This window comes from Argiope bruennichi, chromosome 1 (genome assembly GCF_947563725.1).
Source record: "Argiope bruennichi chromosome 1, qqArgBrue1.1, whole genome shotgun sequence".
NCBI lineage: Eukaryota > Metazoa > Arthropoda > Arachnida > Araneae > Araneidae > Argiope > Argiope bruennichi.
Window position 1 is genome coordinate 73,974,225 of NC_079151.1, and position 10,980 is coordinate 73,985,204.

At 28.1% G+C, this 10,980-nt stretch overlaps 1 long non-coding RNA gene across 1 annotated transcript; it reads left to right on the plus strand.

Moving 5' to 3' along the window:
* The first annotated feature begins 977 nt into the window (after nt 1-977).
* Nucleotides 978-10,010, plus strand: LOC129976692 (uncharacterized). Its single transcript, XR_008785168.1, has 3 exons — nt 978-1,000; nt 3,617-3,848; nt 9,040-10,010. It is a non-coding gene; the product is annotated as an uncharacterized LOC129976692 (long non-coding RNA).
* The last annotated feature ends 970 nt before the right edge of the window (nt 10,011-10,980 follow it).

Here is a 10,980-nt window from a genome sequence, read left to right on the forward strand (position 1 = left end):
CTTAATATTTTCAGAACATAATTATCAATCAAAAATATTATTCATTTAATAATTATATAATGGTTTCATGAAACGGGATACAAACTGGTGGCAAATTAAGGAAAAACTTATTGTTGTTTCCATAATATTTATAATAGAGGAATCAACAACAAGCAGAAAATAATTAAAATAAAGTACTATTAATCTATTACAATAAAAATTGTTTTTACGTACAATTAATGATTCTAAAATTTTTCGGCAAGCAGTTTATTTTTTTAATGTACTACTTGTAAAAATACTTTTTTATATATTACTGCTTAATCTTTTACTATTGTTTTATTTATTACTTAACAATATCAGTGATTATATGCAAATTTTTTGATAATATTTCGTATTTATAAAACCTTTATATATATATATATATATATATATATATATATATATATATATATATATATATATATATATATATATATATATATATATATATATATATATATATATATAACCATAATATAACCTTCATATTTAAATTTAATTATTATCGGTTTCAGCAATCAAGTAGCATTTTCATACAACAAGGAACTGATTGCATAATTTGCGTTTCAATTACATTTCCAGTTCGCCGATTTATAAAAGAAAATAACACCAAACATCCAATTGATATTCAATAGATATATGAAGGTACATTAAACAGTGTAATAAAATATTTTTCATTTAAATTTATGTAGGAAAAAAATAAAACCAAACGACATTAGATTCCTAACATTCTAGAATAAATTTCTGTGATTTACAGAAAAAACAGCGATAAAACTTCGATATATGTCAATGGGTTAGACTAAAACCCGTAATCAATGCTGATTCTTTTTAAGCGGCCAACTTGAATAATTGAGAAAAACACCGGAAACTTGTTATTTTTCGTCATGCTAAATGGACCGAAAAATTCATTCGTGGTTTAAAAGGCTCACCAATTAGTAAGTATGCTTATACTTTTACTCTATCACTCTCATGAAAGTTGCAGGTAAGCAAATGCTCATGTTTTATGAAATAGTATACCATAGTAAGTGTTGTTCCATTGTAGAATAAAAGCTGTTTGTTATTGAGATAAAAGAATAAACTCTTTTCCTTTAAAAAATACTTTAAAAATTGATTTACACATATCGTGATCTGAAAAAAATTCAAAATGCAATTCTACAGTGCAAAGAATAATTAACCTTTTGATATGTTAAGATAAAAAAAGGAGAAAAATATTAATGAAGAATTGGTTTTATGGTTCGAATTCAATATTTAGCAAAATATACCTTGAAACTCGATTAAATATTTAGCAATTTATGTTATTATTTTATGAAATGCAATGTTCACTTAAATAACAGTACGGTAATATTTGCCTTCTTAACAATGTGTATCAAAGTATAAAAAAAATTGCTTATTTTTAAAAGTTTTTAAAATATAAAATTATCTTTATACGTATGTGTATATATAAAGTATTTAATATCCTCTTGGTTAAAAAGATATCAAATATTTCATTCGAAGCTTTTTCACTAAATACAAAATATCAAATCAGTTTATATCTGCTAAAAGTTAGTTCTCTAATGATATCTATTTCACTCAGAATCAAATAATTCAGTTCCATAGTTAGCATTTTCTCTAATCAACCAATGTACAGTTCTAAATGAATAATCAAATATGAGAAGACTTAATCAAATTAAATTCATTCTATGTAAAACTAGAATCTATTAAAATTTTGTATTCTTCGCAGAATTCGAAGATATATAAAAATAATTGTATGTTAACTTTTTGATTACGTTATTATTTGTTAACAATTTCTTTATTAATATACTCAAACTTTTAATAATAGTATTACTGTGAATTTTTTACTGTAAATTTTTTCGTTTATACAAACAATATCATAAAATGAAAAATAACTCCTTACCTGGATAACTCTAGTAAAAAATAAATAAATAAATGGATAAAAAAATAATAATAAGCAAATATTGCATTGAGATATATAAGGAACTGCTTACGAGATAGTTTAGAAGAACTATTCAATTTTAGATATTAAAATGTTTCGTTACTTTTTGTGATTCAAAGATTAAAAAATATAATCGTTAAGTTCTATCTAATGGTCACTAAATAATACTGATGATTAATGGTAATTCGTTATGAAAATAAAATGCATTGATCCAAATCTTCAAAATTTATTTTACTTCATAAATTCTCGTTGTTTAATATTTTAAATTTGTATTTTTTTAATCTATTTTAATATAGCTCCTTTTCCATTTAATTAAATGATTAACACGAAGCAATGAATATCACTCAACATAAAGTGTAAATAAATTAATCATTGAAAAGTTAGTATGCGGAAAATATTTTTCAGCTGAAATCGTCTGCTATTGAAGTTTTCAGGCCAATTATGTTGGCAACTGAATGAAACGAACAAAGATTTTTTTTTAATACAATGCTATGAAAATTGTCAAATTTGACGATGTTCTCCGAAATATTCGAAGAATATCGGTCATTGATTGTTTTGTTCATTTGCATTAATGTCAAAATTATATTATGAGTGAATTACTTAGACTAAGAAACGGTGACGTTTGCTAGTTTAACATTCTTCTCTTTGTTTCTTTAAAGGCAACTGCATCATAATATCCCCTTTTTTCATAAATATTCAAGAATAAGGTCAACAGTTGGTGGCCAATGATCAAAAGAAATTTGTTTCGTGTTAACTGTTCTAATTATCATTCTTTATCATGATTTAGAGAAATGTTACCATTAAACGAGCCTAGGAAAAAAATTATCATTTTTGATTTGTTTTATAAGAAGGTAAACATTAAAATAATGAAAATTTAAAAAAAAAATAGTTTTTAAAATACGCTTGTTTAAAATATTGAAAATAATGTTACTGTCAAATATCTAGAAGTCAAAGCAAAAATCATAAAAATATGAGGCACCGATACAAATACTATAATCAAATTGGAATTTCCTTTACATTTAAATGCTTAAAAATTTTCTTTGTTTATGGATTAATTTCCTCATTGTATTATCTTCGTCGCCCCAAAAGTTTTCGATTTCTCTTTTAACCTCCAGATTATTAGAAAAAATTAGAGTATCTCTTAGAATTTTTTTATTTTTGTTTATTTTTTATGTTTTGGTCTTGGTCAATATTGTTGATAATTCATCATTATAATCATCATGAAATCTTGTAATCAGTTTTTCTTAAATTGACGGCCAGATGACACCATCTGGATTGTAACAAAATTTAAAATTCCACAATTACCTGAGAGTTAGATTCTAGAGTTACTAAAATATTGCATTTTCATCAGGATCACACATCTTTGGAAAATTTTATAATTCTAATAGGCCAGGAAAAAGAGTGGAAAACCGATTACAAAATTCATCATCCCAAACATAAAGCGAGTCAAATTAAATAACATCGTGTAAAAAAATAATCTGGATTTTTTTTTATAAAACCATTTTTATATCTGTATATTATTTCAAAGTATGTTAAATAACTTTTAAAAAATTAAGAGTGTTTCCGTTAAATCACAAGTCAATAAGTTCTATGTTTTCATATGAAAACCTGAGTGTTTCGAATATATTTACAATTATCATGCATTTCTAAATTTTGTATTTTCAGATAGGTGGTGACAGTAGAAAATACTCGCGAACATGCTGATTTCTCGCGTTGCACTTGTTAGTTTAGTATCTTGTCTCATCTTCCAAGTGGTGGCCGGGATCCATCATCATGGTGGTGGAGGCGGTGGCTTGGGAATTCTTTTAGGAGTAGGCCTGCTGGCAAAATTGCTTGAAGGGCATCACCATGCACACCATCATCATCATCACCATCATGTAAAATATGTGCCTATTCCGTAAGTAAAAGAATATGTTATTTTCAGATTTTTTTTGTTTACTAGTGTTTTTACTTTCTGGTATACGAAATGTAGAGAAAATCAATCGAACTTGTAAAAAATCAGATAATGAAATCAAAATCCTATAAATATAATCAAACACTGATAAAATGCAACCAAACTTGAGATTTTGACAAATCTCTACGTTTCAGACCTCTTCGAGTTCGAAAAATAAATTTCTGACATTAAGTCTGTCAATTCTTGAATATTATAACTTAAAAATATTTTGAACTAGACGAATGAAATTTGGTTTATGAACTTTTTGTTCAAATGTTGGACGCAATTCATTCAAAGGCAATCTGTTTTGCCGTTAGAATAAAGGTGAAATTGATACTATAAAACGCAAAGAGCTAAATAGATAAAATTTGTTACACAAGCATCTAAATTATGAGATTTTTAAACAAATTTTATACCAAATCTGTCAAAGGGTGGACCATCTGTCGGTCTATACTTTCGCACGCATAGAAACGCAATAAAAAAGTGCAAAGACTTAAATAAATGAAATTCTGCGTGAAGTTTTGTTTCAGTAGCTCGGAAAAAAGGCATCCGAAATACGTATTCGCACGATAGATTCAGTAAAAATACAAGATTCATACCAAAGATCTGTATTTCGTTGCTATTATTTGCTAGTGCCATCCAAAGTTTTACCTAAGATTCAAATTTTAGGATGGGGGGGGGGGAGAGGATAAGATCTTTATTAGAGAATATGCGTGAAAATATCCGGATATTATTTCTGATGCTTTTAGTTTTGTAATTTTTATGGAAGAATTCTATTTTTAATAGAAATTAGAAAAATACATAACTTTGTGTACCGTAAATGTGTAAATTTGAAGATAATGTAGAGAGGAGAGAATAAAAAGTTATTTTAAAGTTTTATGTGAAATGATTGAAAATATCACCAACCTGTCTTATTATACTATTGGTAGTGATGGTATTTAGGCATTTGTGGACCGTAGGCAGTGATTATTATGAGACACATCCTTTTATATTTTTGAAAACAGTATTATAAATTTAGTTTTGTATTCAACATAATTTTAACTTAAAAACCTAATAATTATTTATTTTAAGTCATTTTTTTAATTTTAATAATTTTGTGAAAATGCATATGTTTTTATTTATTTGTTATGAGTATGCGGCATCCGTGCTTATGCGTAATATTATTTCAGCGGATGCTCCATGTTTATAAATATTCTAAAAACTAAGTGAAGACCATGAGACAGATAGGTACCTGAACAATCATATATGCTAAAATTATTAATTCATAGAATGTGTATTTTTAAAGAAATTATTTATTCAGTTGGCAGTTAGACTAACAACATTTTTTTAAATCAACCTACCTACGCCCTAATCCCTCAGTCCAGCTGTCTTAACCCTTTCGCGACGGGCGTGTCATATATGTATCACCAGCGAATTTCTCTCACAGCTGGGCGTCCCACCCGCGCATTTTTGGAAATCGAACTCATGGGACGGTGATGCATATAAGCATTCTAAACTGAAACAATTTTTAAACGCCACTAGATGGCTCCTGTGTCCATTACTTTTGAAATAAATATAATTTTTGCATCCTGACCTTCCGTTTGCCCATATTCAGCTTTTTGTATTTTACTCATCAGCAGTTGCGGAGGAGGGGGGGATAAGATTAACGTTCCACTTGATAGAGCCATTTCCGTTTCTAATCTCACTCCGAATTCTTTTCTTTTCTTTTTTTTTGTTATTGCTGTGTAACCATATCTGGTCTTTTTGTGTTTTACCGTCAGTTCTGTTTATTTTGCTTAGATTTCGGATACATTTCGCATACTTCTCTTTTTATTACGGCCTCTCTATTTATTATTTTATTTATTAGCCTTGGTTTTGGTTTATTATGGCAAGAAAATGCGATGTGTGCAGGAAGAATGTGCTCAATTATGAATGAAGTAATCTAAAATGGTAGAAAAACGCTAGGACTTAAACTTTATTTTTTGTGATTTTTTTTTCAAAGTTAGGCTTAGCGATGCTAAACCTCCATCCTGCTGGATCATTCCTTTGGCGTACGCTTTGTCCCGTCCGTGCGTCTAGGATAGAGGCCTCTCATCCCAAAAGGGTTAAGAAGCTCGCTGTCTAGTTCGCTCGGAAATCCATCCTCAATAATTTATTATTCTTTAAAAATAATTAAACCTAAATTTATGTGATATTGTTAGTGCGGGCATTTTCGAAAAAAAAAAAAAAAAATAATGTGTTACCTGAAGAGAAGATAAGGGCACCGAGTTACAGTAACAGTATCTCGAACTTGTTCATCATACCTCGAAGCCGAGGTATTAATATTTTGATACCTCCTTTGTCTGTGGAACTTTGAAGATTTATTTTATTTGAAAAAAAGATGATCTAGCTAAATAAATAAAATGACCAACAAAACAAAGTTTTGGATCATACTCTTTAATTACTGACGAAAAAAGAAGAAAATCACTTTTTTCCCCAATACGAAAATTCAAATAAAATCGTAAAAGCTTGCAACGATGATAAAAATGCTCTAAGTCAATCGAAATTTTAGTCATATTTAGTTCTAATTTTTAACGACTGATTTGACTTAGAAATTCAAAATTCATTATTAAAAATATATTAAAATTTTATAATGAGCTTTTTTTTCAAAAATTCATTACTAGATAGTGTTTTGTACATAAAGTCAAAATTTAATTAAAATTAATTCAAAATTGGTAATTAACTTTTGATATGATCTTCCAAAATACACGACAATAACAAATATCTGAACTTCAGAATATCGGAAACTCTCTGAAAATTCGATTACAAATTCCATCTATATAAAACAAGTCAAATTCAATAAAAAAGACGGTAAAAAGCAAATTGCGTACGATCGCAATAAGAAAATGAATACATTTCAAATTATATGTATTGTAATCATGGTTGGTAAATATGAAGATAAAACATCGTCAATAGTTTTTGCTGCGCAGAATTCTCATACAAATTAAAAGAAGCAGAAGCTCATTATTCTTTTTGAGCAGTCTACAATATTAAAATTTCTTTTTCTTAAAAAAAGAACAAAAACAGGTCTGAGTGTAAAAGATACCTTCTTTAATGAACTTTTTTGAAACAATGAATTTAAATACTGAAGTTTGTTTTGTTTGTATGCAAGGAATAATTAAATACTCCTACATATGGAAATAACTGTTAAGAAATTTGCATATTTTTCATTTAAAAGTGTACTAATATTTAATTTATGAGATTTAAGAGTTTCTCTTATAGACAGATGCTTAAGATAGTTGTAGAAAGCATTTTAATATAAATCTCGCCTTAGCAATTTGTCAGATTGCATTTTAAATTCAATGGTTAAATGTGGTACTCCGAGTTAAGACTAAGAGTGTTTTAAGTTTAAATACCATTTTGAATTAATTAACTAAAAATACCATAGACAAGTTCTATGCAAGGTTCTTCATTACTGAAGTAGTGAAGCAGAGGGGTCCCCCAAAGGAGCTTTTGTCCCGGGCCCCAATTAGGCTAAGTTGGGCCCTGTTACCTTCTGGAATGTACTGTTGTGCACAGTTTTAAAGTTATAGACCTCAGGAATGGAGAAACAAATCGTTTTTAAATTTCACCTATGGAAATATGAAAGAAGTTGTTTTAAATTAAATCACGCAAAAATAATTCACTATCAAGTTTTAGTCTTCTTCATAGATACACTATGCCCCATCCAATATAAAAATATTTAATACATTTGTGTACCCTAAAAGCTTTTATTTTACTAAATATTTAACTTAAACAAACACTTCCAGTTACAAAAAAAATCGTGAAATAAAGTTGAAAATTTTTCGGAAACACTTTAGGTTCTCTTGGGGTTAGTAATAAAAAAATAAACTTTTATGCTACCCTGTAGTGTAAAATGATAATTTATCTCCCTTTTTTTTTTACATTCATTTATGTGTACACAAAATTTTATATTTCAATCTACAAAATTCGCGCAGATGTGCTTATTTTAAAATTTAAGGATTTACCACAAATTTAGATGGAAACATTTATTACACACACACACACACACACACACACACACACACACACACACACAAAGAAAAACTGTCATACGCACATTTGTATCATGTAATGAATGCATTGTCCAATCATCATGACTTGAAAAAAAATTGCTCATTGATTTATGATTCGAAAAATATATTTATGCATGATGTTCACTTTAACCATGTTTTGACAGCTAGTCTCTAAGCCGTTAAATATAGATACACACTTCCAATTGGAAAAATGCTTTAAATGGCGTACAGAAGTAAGGATTCTATTTTGTTTTAGTCAATACATGCAATTCTTGGAGGGGGGGATCCGAAACTAAATTTTTGAACAATCTGTCTGTATTGTTGGCCATGTTTAATAAAATATTTTTGACACACAAATATTTAAAGTAAACAAGCTCTGTGACTAAAACTAACCGCATAATAAATCCTTGAATGTAACTCTGTATTAAATCATTTCAATGATGCCTCCCCTCAAATGGTTGCACTGATTCGGTAAAGAACAAAGTTTCACAACTCGAGTTTATTCATAGTTTCTTTCAGTAATACATTTATTGACCCATGTAACATAATCCCTTACGTCACTTTGAGCATTTTTTCAATTAGTGCTATCTCTAATGATTTAGATATCCAAGGCCCGACTTACCCTAATTGGGGCCTGGGGCAAAAACTTTCTTGGGGGCCCTCCCTCTGCTTCACTACTTCAGTAATGAAGAACGTTCATTAAAGAAGGAAACATAAAATAAACTTTCTATTCCATTTGGGGGCTCCCTCTTATGTGGGGACCCGGGGCAACTGCCCCATATGCCCCTGCCTTAGTCAGGCCCTGTAGATATCAAATAGTGAACAGCAATTAGAATGAAACACATTACATACAATTCTAATTTATACATTATGTTAACTAAGTTTTTCAAAGTTCGTTTCAGAAGAAAATTCACTCCCAAAAATTTTGTGAGGGACAAATTTAACATCTTCTATTCATTATTTATTTAAAAAAAAATGGAAGCAAAATTTTAATATAGATTATAAACTAACAATTTTTCAGATAATTCTTTGAAAGGACATGAAGTTTCATCTCTAATTCAACACAAATTATAACTTCTTAAACACGATTCTGAAAAGATCACTTCTTATTTTTTATCTAGGGTTCATCATCATGGTCATCACGGAGGATACATCCTGGATGACGATGGTCATCTCTAAATATAGCAACAGAAAATGCCGAAAGAAGTGAAAACGCTGTGATATCTTTGTAATAGCATAATACCAAGCTTAAAGCTGATGTTTTAGAGGGATCTTTTAAATCCTCGTTTGCAACACTTGGTGCCAAACTTCGGTCATATAGGCCTAATAATAATGTCGTATTAAAGAGCTCAATGATGGTATTTAACAAAATGCTTAGAAAGCATGGCATGCCTCATTTGGTATACCATCTCCAGGGTTTTAAAAATTGTTTTCCCTTCTATCAGAAGTGGATGTGAGAATTTCATAGTCATAGGCAGTACACAATATGAGGACCCTCTTTTAATAAACTTGATTCATTCTCACACTTTAATACATTTTTAACTTGATCAACTTGTAAATGAGTTATTTTAGCTTAAATTTTATTCCTTATAATAATATTGTGGTAATATGAATATTTTTATCTATCTATCTTTTTAAATTTTGCATAACATGAAGTAATAAAGTTTTCGAAATAACAAATATAATTAATTGTCAATGACCTTCTTTCTTAAAAATTAAAGCATTTGTTTATAGATAGCTTATGTAAAGTAGTAATAAATTTAAAAGAAATGTAACATTAAAAATGATTAAAATACAGAAATTATTGATTGGAGTGTAACACAGCTTATTAAATGAATAATTAATATTCCAGTATATTATAAATAGGTAATTAATCATAGTTTAAATTAATTTTTCAATGCAAATTCTTAAAAAAAATTGTTTTACAAATTTGTCTAATGGTTAAAAATTTTTTAATCAACCTTCCATAACCGCCCCAGCAGCCTTAGATAATTACCTAATTAGAAATCTGCAACTACTTTTTATGCACTGCAAATAATAAGAAGCAATACCAAATTTACGTATATGATTCATGTTGATATGCAATTTTAGATTTATACATTGATTCTGTTTTTTTTTTTTTTGGACAACCAAACGAAAATGTTTTATTATTTGAACAAATAAAACTAATGCAAAATTATGTTTGTAATATCAGAATGATTTTTTGAACAAAAATGTTAATTTTCAGCAAAAGCACATCATTTTCATGCATAAATTAGAAGACAAAACTTTGTATTGAAATAATAAAGTATTCTTTTTTTTACTAGAAATGCCATTAATTAGAATTTTTTTCCAAGATAATTCATACAAAGTTTTGTTTTTCTCAAGAAAATATTAGAGCAATTAAGAAATTTGAATTTCAGAAATGCGTGCATTTTTAAAAGATAAAACATGGAATAAATTTTTTGCAAATGATTTTTAAATAACACATTTTGAAAAAAACAAAAAGTTTTGTTACGAAAATAATGCAGAATGTATTTTTCTTATAAAACAGATGGAAGAAAATATTTCAGTTTTGATGCTTTCTTACGGAGTTGTGAAAACTAATTATAATATAACTATCTAAATATTACTTTCAATAATTAATCACCAGTCCTCAATATATATAATAGCTGAAGGTGTTAGAGATATATTTAGTTGTGCTGTTTAAAATGATTTAAGAGGGTAATATTTTTTTAAATTCTCCTGTATCAAACATAATGGAAACATTTTCTTTGCTGATAGCAGATCAATTGAAGCTGATGAAGTATGTAACCAGAGTACGCATACTAACAACATACCAGTTTGATTTCTGATATAATAATTTGCCAATGGATATTATTAAATGTTCTGCACCTTGATCTGAAAGCATTTAATATCTATTCAACATTACTTTATTATAGTTTGAGAATGTGTAAGAAATGAACATGTTGATATTTTTAACAATATGGATTTCAATGCTATTTCTTTTCTAATTCTTTGCTAATTTCTTTTCAAAGCCAGCAATAGGAAAATAAATTATTTGATCTACAGATTAAAGTTCT